Source organism: Dromiciops gliroides, chromosome 4 (assembly GCF_019393635.1).
Source record: "Dromiciops gliroides isolate mDroGli1 chromosome 4, mDroGli1.pri, whole genome shotgun sequence".
NCBI lineage: Eukaryota > Metazoa > Chordata > Mammalia > Microbiotheria > Microbiotheriidae > Dromiciops > Dromiciops gliroides.
In genome coordinates, this window is record NC_057864.1 from 271,935,221 (window position 1) to 271,950,191 (window position 14,971).

The window sequence follows — 14,971 nt, forward strand, 5'->3', positions numbered from 1 at the left end:
GCAGAGGAACTTAGATTTGACAAATAGGAAGAAACAGAAGATTTTTGAGCTAGAGAATGAAATGATAAAAATAACATTTAGGAAAATTAGTCTGACAGAGAGTATAGTCTTACCATACCATGAGTTGGTATGAGTTCAAAGCATGAAAACTAATTTCAATATGAAACTAAATAAAATATAATTATGAAAAGACAATTACTGCTACAAAATAGAATATATTCTAAGTTAAATGCCCTACAATGCTTTTGGAAGTTTCAATACAATTTTTTTTTTAAAAGGAAACCATTTGTGAAAGTGTTTTTAGAAGAAATCTGTAAAAGGAGAGGGAGATTTTGAAGATGACATTTTTTTTAGATTACATTATTTTTGATATAAAAGATGAATTTTAGGGTAAAAAAAGACACGGATATTAGGATGAGTTGGTTGGGGGAAAGTATAATTAAAATCTTTGGATCATAGTTGCCACCTGTTGAATATGGTTGTGTTTGAGGTGTCAATTAAAACATTTAAAATGACTTTTGAACTAACTGCTGCTCTGCTATATCTCATATTAAACATTCAAATAAGTTCTTATTGATGGGTTTATTTGGATTGTTTATACCATCTGTTTCCTTAACTAGAATAGATAATTTCGAATTGTTTGGGTTTTTTTTTTATCTTTTCATGCCCCCTCCTCACAATGTGGGGCAGAGGGGAAGAAACCCTTCTAAAATGCTCATAGTAAAAAATGACAAGTTCTCATATTGTCCATGTCCAAAAATGTATGTCTCATTTTGCATCTTGAGTCTATCTTCTTTCTGTCAGGAGGAGGGTAAAAGAGTTTATTATTAGCCCTCTGTAATCATAACTCCACCTTCTGTGAAGAAAGAAGGGAGGTATACTTCCTCACATCTTCTTTATGACTAAATTTGGTCATTATTATTGTACACCGTGTTTTTGTTCTTTACATTGTTGTAGTCATTGAATGTATTACTTTGCTCGTCCTGCTCTGCATCAGTTCAATTAAGTCTTGTGCTTCTCTGTACTCTGTTCATGGTTTCTTACATGGTTTCTTATAATATTCCATTATATGCATTGTTACATTTTGTTTAGCTATTCCCTAATCAATGGACGTCTACTTTGTTTACAATTCTTGACTACCACAAAAAGTTCTTTTGATATGTTGGTAAATATGGGACCTTTCTTTGTTTTACCTCCTTGGAATATATGTCTTGGAATGGGATTTCTGGGTCAGAGGGTGTGGACATTTAGTCCCAACTCTAGATCTACTTTCACTTAACTAAACAGCATTAAATAGACTATGAAAAATCAATTGAAATTCTGAGATGAACCAATTAATGAATGAAAAAGCATGTATTAAGCACTTACTGGGCAGCCAGGTGGTGCAATGGATAGAGTAGGGGCCTGGAGTCAGAAAGACTCATCTTCCTGAGTTCATCTTACTACCTGGGTGACCCTAGGCAAGTCACTTAACCCTGTTTGCTTCATTTCATCATCTGTAAAATGAGCTAGAGAAGGAAAAGGTAAACCACTTCATTATCTTTGCCAAGAAAACCCTAAATGGGATCTTGAAGAGTTAAACATGACTGAACAATGCATCTACTCTGTGTAAAGCACTGGAGATACAAATAGAAAAGCAAGACAGTTCCTGTTCTCAGGGAACTTACATTTTAATAAAAGAAGACAACACATAGAAGTTAGCAAGTGTGAGAATATTATTACCAGGGGCCCCCTGCTGAGAGAGCGTGAGACCACCATCAACCAATCAGCTTGAAGCAGTGTGTAAGGCAGTTCATTTTGTCAGTTGGTGGTTGGAACCTCAAGAGAAGTGGAGCTCTGATCACTCCTGGAGGGTAGTTAGGTTTACCTATTCTTTCAGAGATACTTGCTCTCTCTTTGTTAACCTCTAATATATTTTAATAAATGTTTAATACCTAAACTGTTAAACTGTTGTGCTAGTTAGCTTTCCCCACACTGGGCACAGGTGACCACACACATTTAGTTTTACTTTCACACAAGGCAAGTCACAGCTGTTGAATTCCCCTCTCCTTTCTGTTATATCCAATACAGGCCTTAGAAGTTTCTGAGTATCCCATACATGAAAGATTACCCCAATTTATATATAATCATCTTGGTAGGATGCTAAAGTTGATGGGGGAAGCACTGATGACCTTTTGCAATTCCTTCCTACTCTTTATTACTTTATACTTCCCACTCCCATCTGCCTTCTTCAGGAAATTGTCCCTGGTTAATGCTATCTATTCTCCAGAATAATCCCTGACCTTCCTCTCCCACAACAGATTTAAGATCTGTAAGTTTATCATTTATAAGATTCAGAATTGGAAGGGTTCATAGAATTCATCCAGCCCCAATTTGCCATTTTATAGATGAAGAAGACAAGGCACAGAGAAGTTAATCTATTTACATTAATTGTACAGGTATAAGTTACAGAGCCAACATTCAATATGTTGAACAATATTCAATATATTTTACTATATCACTTTTAAAGTACCTTCCATTCTACTTTGGTTTTTAGGATTTTAGTGGTGATATTATTAAATTGATATAGAGTAAAGATGATGAACACATGGCCATGGGTCACATGTGGCCTACAACACTCTTGAGTGTGGCCCAAACCTGATTCAAATACAACAGGGAAATATTTCACTGTTGTATTATAAAATGGATTTGACCTGTCCTAGGTGGACTTATTGTGATTCCATTGTGTAAGGGTTCTCTACTTATATTTCTAGGTTCCTCCTGTTAATATTTAATTCCTTTAATCAAGTATGGTACATTCATGCCCTTTCAGATAAGGTCATTGTATTGTTAATTTTGTTTAGTTGTTTTATTTTGTTACATGAGAACTCTCATGGAGTGGGGATGATCCATGCCTGTTTATAATACAAAAAAACAAACAAAACTCCACCAAAAATCCAAAACATCAGTGAAGCTTTTGAAAATAAAATAGCATAAAAAAGAAACTGGATATGAGAGGTGAGTGAGGATAAAGACTCAAGGATGGCTTTTGTTTGTAAACTTGGATGACTAGAAGAATAGTGGTGCTCTCAAAAGAAATAGAGAGGTTAGGATGAGGGATGAGTTTTGAGGGAAAGGTTAAGTTGAGTTTAAGATTCTCATGGGACATCCAGATGGAGATGTCTAGAAAGCAGTTGGAAATGCAGGGCTGGAACTCAGGAAAGAACTCCCAAAATGCTGGGTATGTAGGATGGGAAATATTCCTAGGGGTAATGGTTTAGACCATTGGAGGTAGATGAGATTATCAAGAAACAAAATGTAGAGAAAAGATGAGAGGGGCCAGGGTAGAATCATACATCAAGGACAGGGTATGGAGAATGATCCTACAAAAGATACTGAGAAGAAAGTGTCACAAAAACTCAGGGAGGGGCAGCTAGGTGGCGCAGTGGATAGAGCACCGGCCCTGGAGTCAGGAGTACCTGAGTTCAAATCCGGCCTCAGACTCTTAACACTTACTAGCTGTGTGACCCTGGGCAAGTCACTTAACCCCAATTGCCTCACTAAAAAAAAAACTCAGGGAGAAGAGGGTGACCGGAAGGAATACAATGGCAAAACACTTGCAAAGAGATCAATAATAGTAGCTACAATAGCTAGCATTTGTATAGCGCTTTAAGGTTTGCAAAGCATTTTGTATATATTATTTTATTTGATCATCAGAGCAACCCTGTTATTTCTATTTTATAGATGAGGAAACTGAAACTTACAGAAGTTGTAACTTGTCCATGATGACACAACTATTAAATGTCTAAGGTAGGATTTGAACACAGATTTTCTTAACTTCAAGTCCAGCTCTCTACCATGCCACCTACCTTCCTCCAAGTCAAGAAGAATGAAAGTTGAGAAAAGAGCCTTGGAGTTAGCAACAAAAGAGATAATTAGTGACCTTGAGATCATAGTTTTAGTTAAATTGTAAGGAGGGAAACCACATTGCAAAGGATTGTGTGAGTGTGCAAAGTATGAGTGTGAGAAAGTGAGGTCAAGAAGTATAGACAGCTTTTTCTAAGAGTTGACTATAAAAAAGAGCAGAGAGAAAGGATAGTAGCTTGGGGATAGTACAGTGTTAAATCAAGATTTTTTTTTAAGTATGAATGGGATGTGGAGATGTTTGTAGGCATCAAAGAAAGAGTGAGTGGAAAAGGAGAAATTTAAAATTAGGGAAAGGGAAGAAATGTTTGAAAAGGCAAGGTGACAAAGGAAGAAGTTGAAGGGTTGGAGATAGCAAGTAGAAGGGTCACCTCATCCTCTGAGACTGTGGTAAATGAGGAGAGAATAGAAGAGGCTGAGGTGATATGAAGTATATACCTGGAGAGGGAGAGAGAGCTAGAAATGGATAAACTCATTTTTTTCAGTGAAGTATGTGTAAGAAAATATCCTTTATTGAGAAGGAGAGAATAAGGGGTCATCAGAATGCTTTGAAATGAGAAGACATCTATAAAATGAAGACATAACCAAGATTGTTGTAAGGATATGAGGTAATACAGTTATCTCTTCCACATCATGGCAGTTTGGGGAAAAGCACTGGAAAATTCACATAAAATTTTTTGGCCCTCCCTTTGTACCAGAGAAGAAGTCTGAATTACTATGGTATTAAAAGATAAAATATGTTGACATACAGTACTTTACATATATTTTACGTATTTCTGAGGTTCTAAACCTTTTCGGTGTTGTCTGCTGCTGTGTTCTGCTTACTTCACTTTGCATCAGTTCATATAAGTTTTCCTAGGTTTTTCTGAAACCAGCCCCTTCATCATTTCTTAACAGCACAATAGTATTCAATCACAATCATACACCACATCTTATTTAGCCATTCCCCAATTGATGGACATACCCTTAGTTACCATTTATTTGCTACCACAAAAAGAACTGCTATAAATATTTTTGTACACATGGGTCCTTTTTCTTTTTCTTTGATCTCTTTAGGGTACAGACCTCAAATTGCTGCATCAGAGGGTATGCACAGTTTTATAGTGCTTTGGGCCTAGTTCCAAATTGTTCTCCAGAATTGATGTGGGATGGAATTAGAGTGATCAAGAATTACAAGACTCAGTGACTCAGCTTCCTAAGTTTTATTTCGATACTGTAAGTGACCATAGGGAGAGCACCATAGAGGTGTCTCTCGAATAGGGAAAGAGAAAACAGTTATATTTATAGTATGGATAAATTGATTATCAGTCTCATTGTAATAATCTCTACCTTAGGGAGGTACAGGGGAGGGCCTATCCTAATTTGGAGTTCCTGGGGTCCTAAGCCAACCCCTGAGGTGGGTACCTTTTTCTGTGGAGGTGTGTTTTTGGGGTTTACATGTCATAAGGCAAACTGGGGACAAATTTGTCCTTTTCTGCGCATGTTACCTCAACTTTCCAAGGTCAGAGTGTCCCTATATTTTTCATTCCTAGACCTAGTTTCTGGGTATTAACATTTATCAATTAGGATTTCTATAGCCTTGTCTCTATGTTTTTGTTGTAGTTAGGGTCTCTGTGACCTGCCTCTTTATGTTCTTGTTATGAGTGATGATTAATGGGGATAATTAATAGGAGCCAGATCTCCAGGTACCAGTTAACAAGAACCTAGGCCCTGACTTGTATTGATGAAGGCCCAAGTCTTAAAGTTATCCATTAATCCCTTTCAGGACTAGGGTCTGAATCCCTCTTAGAGTTCAGATCCAAATCAGAGCTTTGGTCTTAGGTTTGTCTGTTAACCCCTTTTAGGTACTATTGATAGCTACTATTGATAGGTTATCTGTTAACTCTTTTAGCCTCCTCCATCAGAATTCCTGGACAAGTTTACAGCTCTGCCAACAGTATCTATTTTTTCCATAATTCCTTCAGCATTTGTATGACTAGTGATATTTATTTTACTTTATGACATTTGTGGTAGTACTTTCCATTCTGTTCTGAACAGCTAAAATATAATAAGGTAGGTATTTATGGGAAGAAATCTCAAATTTAAAACCTGTTCCCTTTATTTTATGTTTTAAATTAATTTTTATTGATGTTTTCTGTTTCTTACATCACCATAATATCCTACGTGTCTCTCTCTGGAGCCATTCTATATGACAAATGGTATTTTTTTTGGGGGGGGGAAAGTGGTGGAGGGGTACTGAGTGAGCTCAGGGTCAGTGAGCATCAGGCTTAAAAAAAGTTATTCATTAGGCTGTCATAGCATTTTATATTTGTTTAGGTATAGCTCTACTTAGCTTTTGCTCATACTGTGTGTCATAATAGGTTTTTTTGTTTGTTTGTTTTGCAGGGCAATGAGGGTTAAGTGACTTGCCCAGGGTCACACAGCCAGTAGGTGTCAAGTGTCTGAGGTCAGATTTGAACTCAGGTCCTCCTGACTCCAGGGCTGGTACTTTATCCACTTAACCACTTAACTGACCCCCAGTAATAGTTGTTGTTGTTGTTTTTTGTTTGTTTGCAGGGCAATGGGGGTTAAGTGACTTGCCCAGGGTCACACAGCTAGTGTCAAGTGTTTGAGACCGGATTTGAACTCAGGTACTCCTGAATCCAGGGCTGGTCCTTTATCCACTGCACCACCTAGCTGCCCCCCAATAATAGTTTTAATAGTTAAAATTTATTAGCATCTTACTTAGAATAACCCTCTGAGGTTGTTAGTGAAATTACTATTTTCCCCAATTAATGGATAGGGATCCTGTAGTTCAAAAAAGTGAAATGTCTTGCTCAGTATCACACAAGTATTCAAAACCAAGTCTCTTGACTCTAGGAGCAGCTCCTTTTCTATGGCTTTCATGCAGAATTTTAATTTAATTCAGGGACTAGAAGCGAACTTCTGGAAGATAGAGTCCTAGCTTAGTTTTGTTTATTCTCCCATTGGAAAATGTCCAGGTTTCCCTTCTGTAGAAATTAGGAAGTATCAGTGTATTAGTGTTACATATATGTTAACATAAAGAATGTTGAAAGTATTTTGGTAAGTGGCTCTGAACTTCTCTTCTTAATTTTGCCTTGGTAATCTAGGTTGAAGAAACTTCCTCCTGAGACAATGTATTTCTATTACCAGAGCTGTTAAGCAGAAGGGAGATGACCTCTTGTTGAGTTGGGAGGTGAACTAAAGAGACAAATTAGGTTATAGGCCAAATCCAGCTCATAGCTTGTTTACTACCCAAGATAAGAATGATTTTTACCTTTTATAAATGCAATAAAACTTTTTTCTAAAATGCAAAAAAAATTCTTATCTGGTACAAAAATAGGCAACCAGTGGATTTGCAGATTCCTTTTTAAGATCCCTTCCATTTCCAAGGGTTTAGACTCATGATTCTTTGAGTTGAACACTGTAGTAAAAAAAGATTTGTTTTGAATAAGCATCAGAGGAGAGGATTCTGGGAGGATGGTGTAGGTCAGAAAACTTCAGGCTCTCCAAATTTCCTCCACAAAAACAAACAAACAAACAAAACAAAACAAAAAAACCACAACATCACTTCTAAGTGATCATAGAGCAGCAGCAACAAACAAAAGTTAACCTCTAAGAACTTGAAAAGATCTTAGGAAAGACCCAACCTTCAAGGGATGGAGGTTTGGTCTGAGTGAAGGGCAGACTCAGGCTGATTCTGTAGAATCAACAATCAAGCCCTGGGACAGTTGGGTTGGGCCGCAGCCTCAGTCTCTGGAACTTTCACCTCACAGTGTGGGGGTCAGAATGCCAAGTAGGAGAAGACTGAAGGATCTTCCACTGCTGAGGGACACCAAGCACAGCTGTGCTGACCTGACATGGTCCAGAGCTGCTGCTGGGGGTAGTAAGAAGGAGCTAGTACCTGCTTGGTAAGTATGGTAGAAAGGTGGAGAACCTGCTGGCTATGGGCACTTGCGAGAAAGCAGAGTCCCTGGTTTCAGTTCCAGGGCAGAGAGGACAGCCACCAGCAGGACCACAGGGAACAAGAGTGTTTATGGGATAGTGTGGCTGGGGGCCCTATGACTTAGGGGTGACAGGCTCAAGATTGGGCCCCATTACAGAGCTCAGAAAATAACAGTAAGAAGGACCTGAGGCCGGGGGCATCATTCCCCACACCTCTGGACTAGAACTTGATTATAATAATAAGCTAAAAATAAAATAAAAAATAAAAATGAGTGAGTAAGTAAAGGAGAAAGAACCCAAACATAGATAACAACTGTGGGGATAAAGAAGATTTGGGTTCATATTCAAGTAAGTTAGTGGAGCTAAAAAAGCTGCTGCTTATGAGAAACGTCAAATGCTTATAGGCCCAAAGAGAGTTCTTGGAAGAACTTTAAAAGGACTTTAAAAATCAAATAAAAGAGGTCAGGAAAAATTAGGGGAAAAAAATAAGAGCAATGCAAGAAAATTATGAAAAGAAAATCAACCAACTGGAAAAAGAGAATAAAAAACTTAAGGAAGAAAATAACTCCTTGAAAACTAGAATTGAGCATGGAAAATGGCCCTGAAGTTCTAGAACAAGAAGGTAAAGCAGAAATAGAAAAAAATCACCAATCACCACCTGGAAGAGATCCCAGGAGGAAAATTTACAGGAATATCATAGCCAAGTTTCAAATCTCCCAGGTTAAGGAGATGTTACAAGGACAAGAAAAAACAATAAATTTAAATATTATGGAGCTATAATCAGGTTTGCAGAAGACCTAGTAGCTTCTATATTGAAGGGCCATAAGTCTTGAACACTATATTTCATAGCCGAGATTATGACCAAAGGTAACTTACCCAACAAAGTTAAGTACATCCTGAATGGGGAAAAAAATAGACATTTAACAGATTGAAAGACTTTCAGGAATTTGTGACAAAAAGAACAAAATTTAATGAAAAACTTGACATATAAAATCAGGAGAAATATAAGGTCAACATTAAAGACCAATTAAAGGAACTCAATAAGGTCAAACTGTTAACTTCTTATATGAGAAAATGTTATCAGTATTCTGTCATCATTATTTGCCACCTAGTTGCCCCCTGGAACCTTACTCTTGATGTGGGATGGAATTTGGGTCAAATTGATCGTGAATCATCCCAAAAGGATTACAAGACTCAGTGAATCAGTTTCCCAAGTTTTATAGCAATGCTGTGGATGACCACAGGGAGAGAACCAGAATAGTGGAAAGGTATCTCTCAAATAAATAAAGAAAAGATAGTTATATTTATAGTATGGATAAATTGATCATCAGTCTCATTATAATAATCTCCACCTTTGGAAGGTACAGGGGAGGGCCTGTCCCATTGGTGTTTTGTGTTGTGGTCCTTGCATTTATAACTCTGGCTCCTAGATCTTCCTCAATTCATAAACCCCCTGTGGGCCCCTACTTCGCCCCCACTCAGCAGGAAGTAGATACAGAAGAATTGATCGTCGTCCTTTTTCCTGGGGTATATGAAAAGAGGGGAATGATGTAGGAAGTGAAAAAAGGGTTAACAGAGAAACCTAAGCTTTCATTCAGATATTAGCCCCCAAAGGGAGTCAGACCCTAGTTATTGGATAACTTACAAGTCAGGATGCTAGGTTATTGTACCCACAGAAATCAGTGCCCATAACGGAACAGAGGGAGCCAGGCCGAGAAGACCTGAAACTATAACAATATACAAATGATAGGGCAAATAGGGTGAGAAGGAAAATGAGGAAAAATAGGATGGAAAGAAATACATAACAAGTAATTATAACTTTGAATGTGAATGGGATGGATTTACCACAAAATGGAAACTGATAGCAGAATGAATTAAAAATCTGAATTTGTACTGGAGTAGAATTTACTATGTAAAAGAAGCAGGGGCAGCAATCATGATCTCAGACAAAGTTAAAACTAAAAGAGATTTAATTAAAAGAGAAAAATAGGGAAACTACACTGTGTGTCACCAATATTATTCAGTATTGTTTTAGACCATTTAAAATAGTATAAAATACCTAAGAGTGCCAAAACATATAGAAACTACATGAACATAAATATAAAACTCTTTATACGATAAAATAAAATTTAAATAATTCAAGAACTTCTCATTGTTCATGGGGTAGGTAAAGCCAATATAATAAAAAGTGGCAATTTTACCCAACCTATTTACTCAATGCCATTCCATTTAAATTATTAAACAATTATTTTACTGAGTTAGAAGAAATAATAATAAAATTCATTTGTAAGAACAAAAGGTCAAGAATTTCAAATAGACTCATGGAAAGATGTAAAGGAAAGAGATGCAGTACCACACCTTCAATTCTATTATAAGTCAGTTGATAACAAAACTATCTGGTACTGGCTAAGAAACAGAAAGCTAGATCAGTGGAACAGAGTAGACATACAATACCATAGTAAAGGACTATAGTAACTATGGTTGACAAATGTTAAGATTTGAGAATAAGAATTCATTATTTGGTTAAAAAAACTTGGGAAAGATGGAAAGTAGTCTGGCAAGAATTGGGCATAGATATCTTAAGCCTTCTACCTGGATACGGTCAAAATAGATACGTGACGTAGATATAAAGGGAGATATCACAAGAAAATTAGAAGAACATGGAACACATTACCTATCACACCATGGACAGGAGAATTCTATATGAAGAAACAAGAGATAGCAATATTGAGGTGTAAAATGGATAATTTTAATTATATTAAATCAAAAAGTTCTTATATAAATGAAACAATATAGCCAAGATTAGAAGGAAAGCAGAAAATTGTGTGTGTGGGTAAATGTTGATAGACAATCTCTCAGATAAAGGTCTTATTTCTCAAATATATTAAGAACTTTGTCAAATTTATAAGAATATAAATCATACCCCAATTAATAAATGGTCAAAGAATGTGAACTGTCAGTTTTTTAATGAAGAAACAAAAGCTATATATAATCATATGAAAAATGCTCTAAATTATTATTGATCAGAGAAATGCAGATTAAAACAATCTTGAGATATTATCTTACACCTATCAGATTGGCTAAAATTATAGATAACCTTCAATTGGAGAATGTCTAAACAAGTTATAGGATATGATTGTGATGGAATATTACTGTGATATAAGAAATGATAGCTGGTTGATTTAGAAAAACATGGAAAGACTTGGATTTATGAAGGAAGATGCTATCTACCTTCAGAAAAAGAATTGACAAATAGAAATATGCATAATATGGTCTTACATATATGTATGTATATATATATATATATGTGTGTGTGTGTGTTTAATTGTAGCCTTCTCTAGAGTAGGGTGGGGAGGGAGGGAGAAGTAAAATAAAATAAAAGTGCATAGCAGAGAACAAAAGAAAACTTAGAAGGAAGCACAGAAAAGCTGGGTAGTTTTGAAAATGGGAGTATTTATTACATAGGTTTTTAAAAAAGTAAACAGTTTGAAATGGAAATGTATTATTTTATATTGCATCTTTTTATGTTCTGCTATATGCATGGAAATAGTCTTTTTTTCTTGTTTTGTATTTAAAATTAATAAATTTTTAAATTTTAAAGTAGCCTTCAGGAATACTTTAAAAAAATTTTTTTTTCCAGGGCAATCAGGTTTAAGTGACTTGCCCAAGGTCACACAGCTAGTAAGTGTCAAGTGTCTGAGGATGGATTTGAACTCAGGTCCTCCTGAATCCAGGGCCAGTGCTTTATCTACTGTGCCACCTAGCTGCCCCTCAGGAATACTTTTATTATCTGTTTTTGTCCTTAAAAATAATTTTTAAATTAAAAAATTAATTTCAAGTTTACTCTTTAAATTTTATAACTGATATTGCCATGTGAACTATCATACCATGGAACAGAATTCATTAAAAAAAGATTAGAATTAAATGTTTATGTTTTATATTAATTCTATTTAATTCAGCAAAAGTTTATTGAGTGTTATCTACAAATCTCTGTGATAGGAGCAATGGGAGATTAAAAGATGAGTGAGACAAATCTTAGGAGTTTAGAGTCTGTTAGGTGTGGAAGCATAATTCAATAAGGCTTCAATTGTGTTCTAAAACATCATAAAATATTATTATGACCCAGTCCTGGTCTAAAGCCCTTAGTTTCACTTGAAGATGTGATCAAACTGTTTTGAACAGATAGATGATAGAGACATAGATACATACATACACACATACTTATATACATACATAGATGGATAGAACACTTACTAGGTCTTACTATGTTCCAGGTACTATGTTAAGCACTAGGGTTAAAAATCTAGCAAGTAGGATAGTATATGAGTCCTTGGGCCTTTCAGTAGCTTACATTCTAATGGGAATATAAGGGTAGTTAGAAGGAGTATGGAGTGGTAGGAATAGGGGCTTGGCTGGAGGTCAAGCAAGGTCAGGGCCCTGCAAAATAAGGCAAAAACTGACCTATCAGAGCTGAGGGATCCAACAGTAGAATCCAGGTAAGTAGTGGGGATAATATGCTCTGAGCAGAAGCTACATGGGTTGTATGGGCTGAAGTGAAGAGAAGATGTTATCAATTTCTGGGACTGATCTTAATTCCCCACTAAGGTCTGTGAAGAGAGTTTGTCTTGTCTATGGTGACCAAGAGTAGGAATGTCTTTTAAAATCCAATTAAAAGGTATCTCATTTACCATTGTAGGAAGTAGTTTAAAAAAGAGGAAGTAGTTCATTTCAGGAAAATATTTTTCCATAGGGGGAGCTTGCATTAATATTACTATGGTTCTGTTTGTTAAAAAAACTAAATTTCTTTGCTTTATTTTGTGGTGGAATTTGGTCTTTCATTTCATGATTACTATAAAATATGTCAGAAGTTGCTTACATCAGGAAAGGTTTTCTAATTAGCTAGGACAACTCTGTCTTTCTGAATGTCTCTGGAAACAAAAATACTTGTGTATTAATAATTTGTCTCTGATTTTGGTTAAAATATAGCATACATTGTTTTCTTCTACTATTTGATGCTAACAGATAATCATAGGAAAAATGTGATGTGTCATAGGCAGGTAAACACAGTAAGGGATTATATTCTTGTGATGAGATCAGGTAAATAAATCTTTGTGGAAGAGACAATTTTTAAACTGGGCTTTGAAGAGTGAGAAAAATTTCAGCAGTCAGAAGTATGTGTTTGGGAGGGGAAGGAATAGGTCTTCATTTAAAGTAGCAAGAATAGCATGATTAAAGAAAGGCACAGAAATGAAAGTCTCAGGGAATTGTGATGAGTCATTTTTTTCTAGATCAATAGATCTTTTAAATGAACAGGATAGCTATTCATTCACTTCTGCCTGTTTTCCCCTGCTACTTAGCAATGAAAGCTCATGGAAGTCAGTGGACATATTGGAGGGGAAAATACAGCACCAAACCTATCCTAATTAGGTTTACTGAAACATATTTTTTATCATCATCAATTTTCACTCATTTTCTTTAGCCTAATTGTCATCCTTGTTACTTGTGAGCAATCATAATTTGATTTTCTAAAATTGAGTCATATCTTCCCTCTCTACTGATTCAGTCAAGTAGACATTGGGTCTCTTAGGACAGCAAAGTATTTTTTTTTTTCGGGGAAATGGGGGTTAAGTGACTTGCCCAGGGTCACACAGCTAGTTAAGTGTCAAGTGTCTGAGACCGGATTTGAACTCAGGTACTCCTGAATCCAGGGCCGGTGCTTTATCCACTGCGCCACCTAGCCGCCCCCAACAGCAAAGTATTTAATGTCATGCCAAAAGGATCTAGGTCCAGTAATTAAAACATTGTTTGCTCTCTGTCACTGCCACTACATCTTTTATTCTCTCACAAATCCTGTTTCACCTTTTCCAACAGACTATGTAATCAGGAAAATTTACCACATCTTATCCAAGCCACTCAAAGGTACAGAGAAATTTAAAGTCAAGTTTAGAACCAATCCGAAATACTAATTTGCAATAGTAATTGTGGTGTGGTATTAGTTTTTTATTTTGTTTTGATTTATTCAGCTTTAACTCATGCAAAAATGTAGACATTTGGATTCTAAGAAAAAAAAGGCAATAAGTATAAAATCATTGAGTCTGAAAAAATAAGATAATAATGTTTGAAATATCATTTAATATGAGGCTCGGGGCAGCTAGGTGGCACAGTAGATAAGAGCACCAGCCCAGGAGTTAGGAGTACCTGAGTTCAAATCCAGCCTCAGACACTTAACACTTACTAGCTGTATGACCCTGGGCAAGTCACTTAACCCCAATTGCCTCACTAAAAAAAAAAAAAAGTGCTTTGCTTTGGGGGCAGCTAGGTGGCACAGTGTCTAAAGCACCGGCCCTGGATTCAGGAGTACTTGAGTTCAAATCTGGCTTCAGACACTTGAAACTTACTAGCTGTGTGACCCTGGGAAAGTCACTTAACCCCAATTGCCTCCAATAAATAAATAAACGAGAAGATGAGGCTCACCATTGATGCTTAGTGAAGTCACCCAATATGACCAACTTAGAACAAAAAAAGTAAATTATTAAATGGTGAACATTTAGGGAAGCCAGAGAGAGCTCAGTGTTTGGGGTCTTTCATCAATTTCTCTTTATTGTTTTTTTTTATTATTTTACGTTTTTGGATAACATTACTTGTTATCTAAGTTTAATTGATGTTTGTTTTTTAATATATTTTTTATTTTGTTAGATATTTCCTAATTATATGTAAAAATGTTTTTTAACATTCATTTTCTAAAAATCTGAATTCAAATTTTCTCCCTCTTTCTCCTCTTCCCCCTTCCTTGAGAAGGTAAGCAAGTTTATATTGATTATACATGGAGTATCATGTAAAACATATTTCTATATTAGCCATTTTATTTTTTTTAGTGAGGCAATTGGGGTTAAGTGACTTGCCCAGGGTCACACAGCTAGTAAGTGTGTGTTAAGTGTCTGAGGCCAGATTTGAACTCAGGTACTCCTGACTCCAGGGCCGGTGCTCTATCCACTGCGCCACCTAGCTGCCCCTATATTAGCCATTTTGCAAAAGAAAACAAAGACAAAAAAGGAAAAGAGCAATTTCTCTATATTGTTAAAAGGATTGATTTCTTCCTCTGCCTTCCATCAACTTTCTGCCC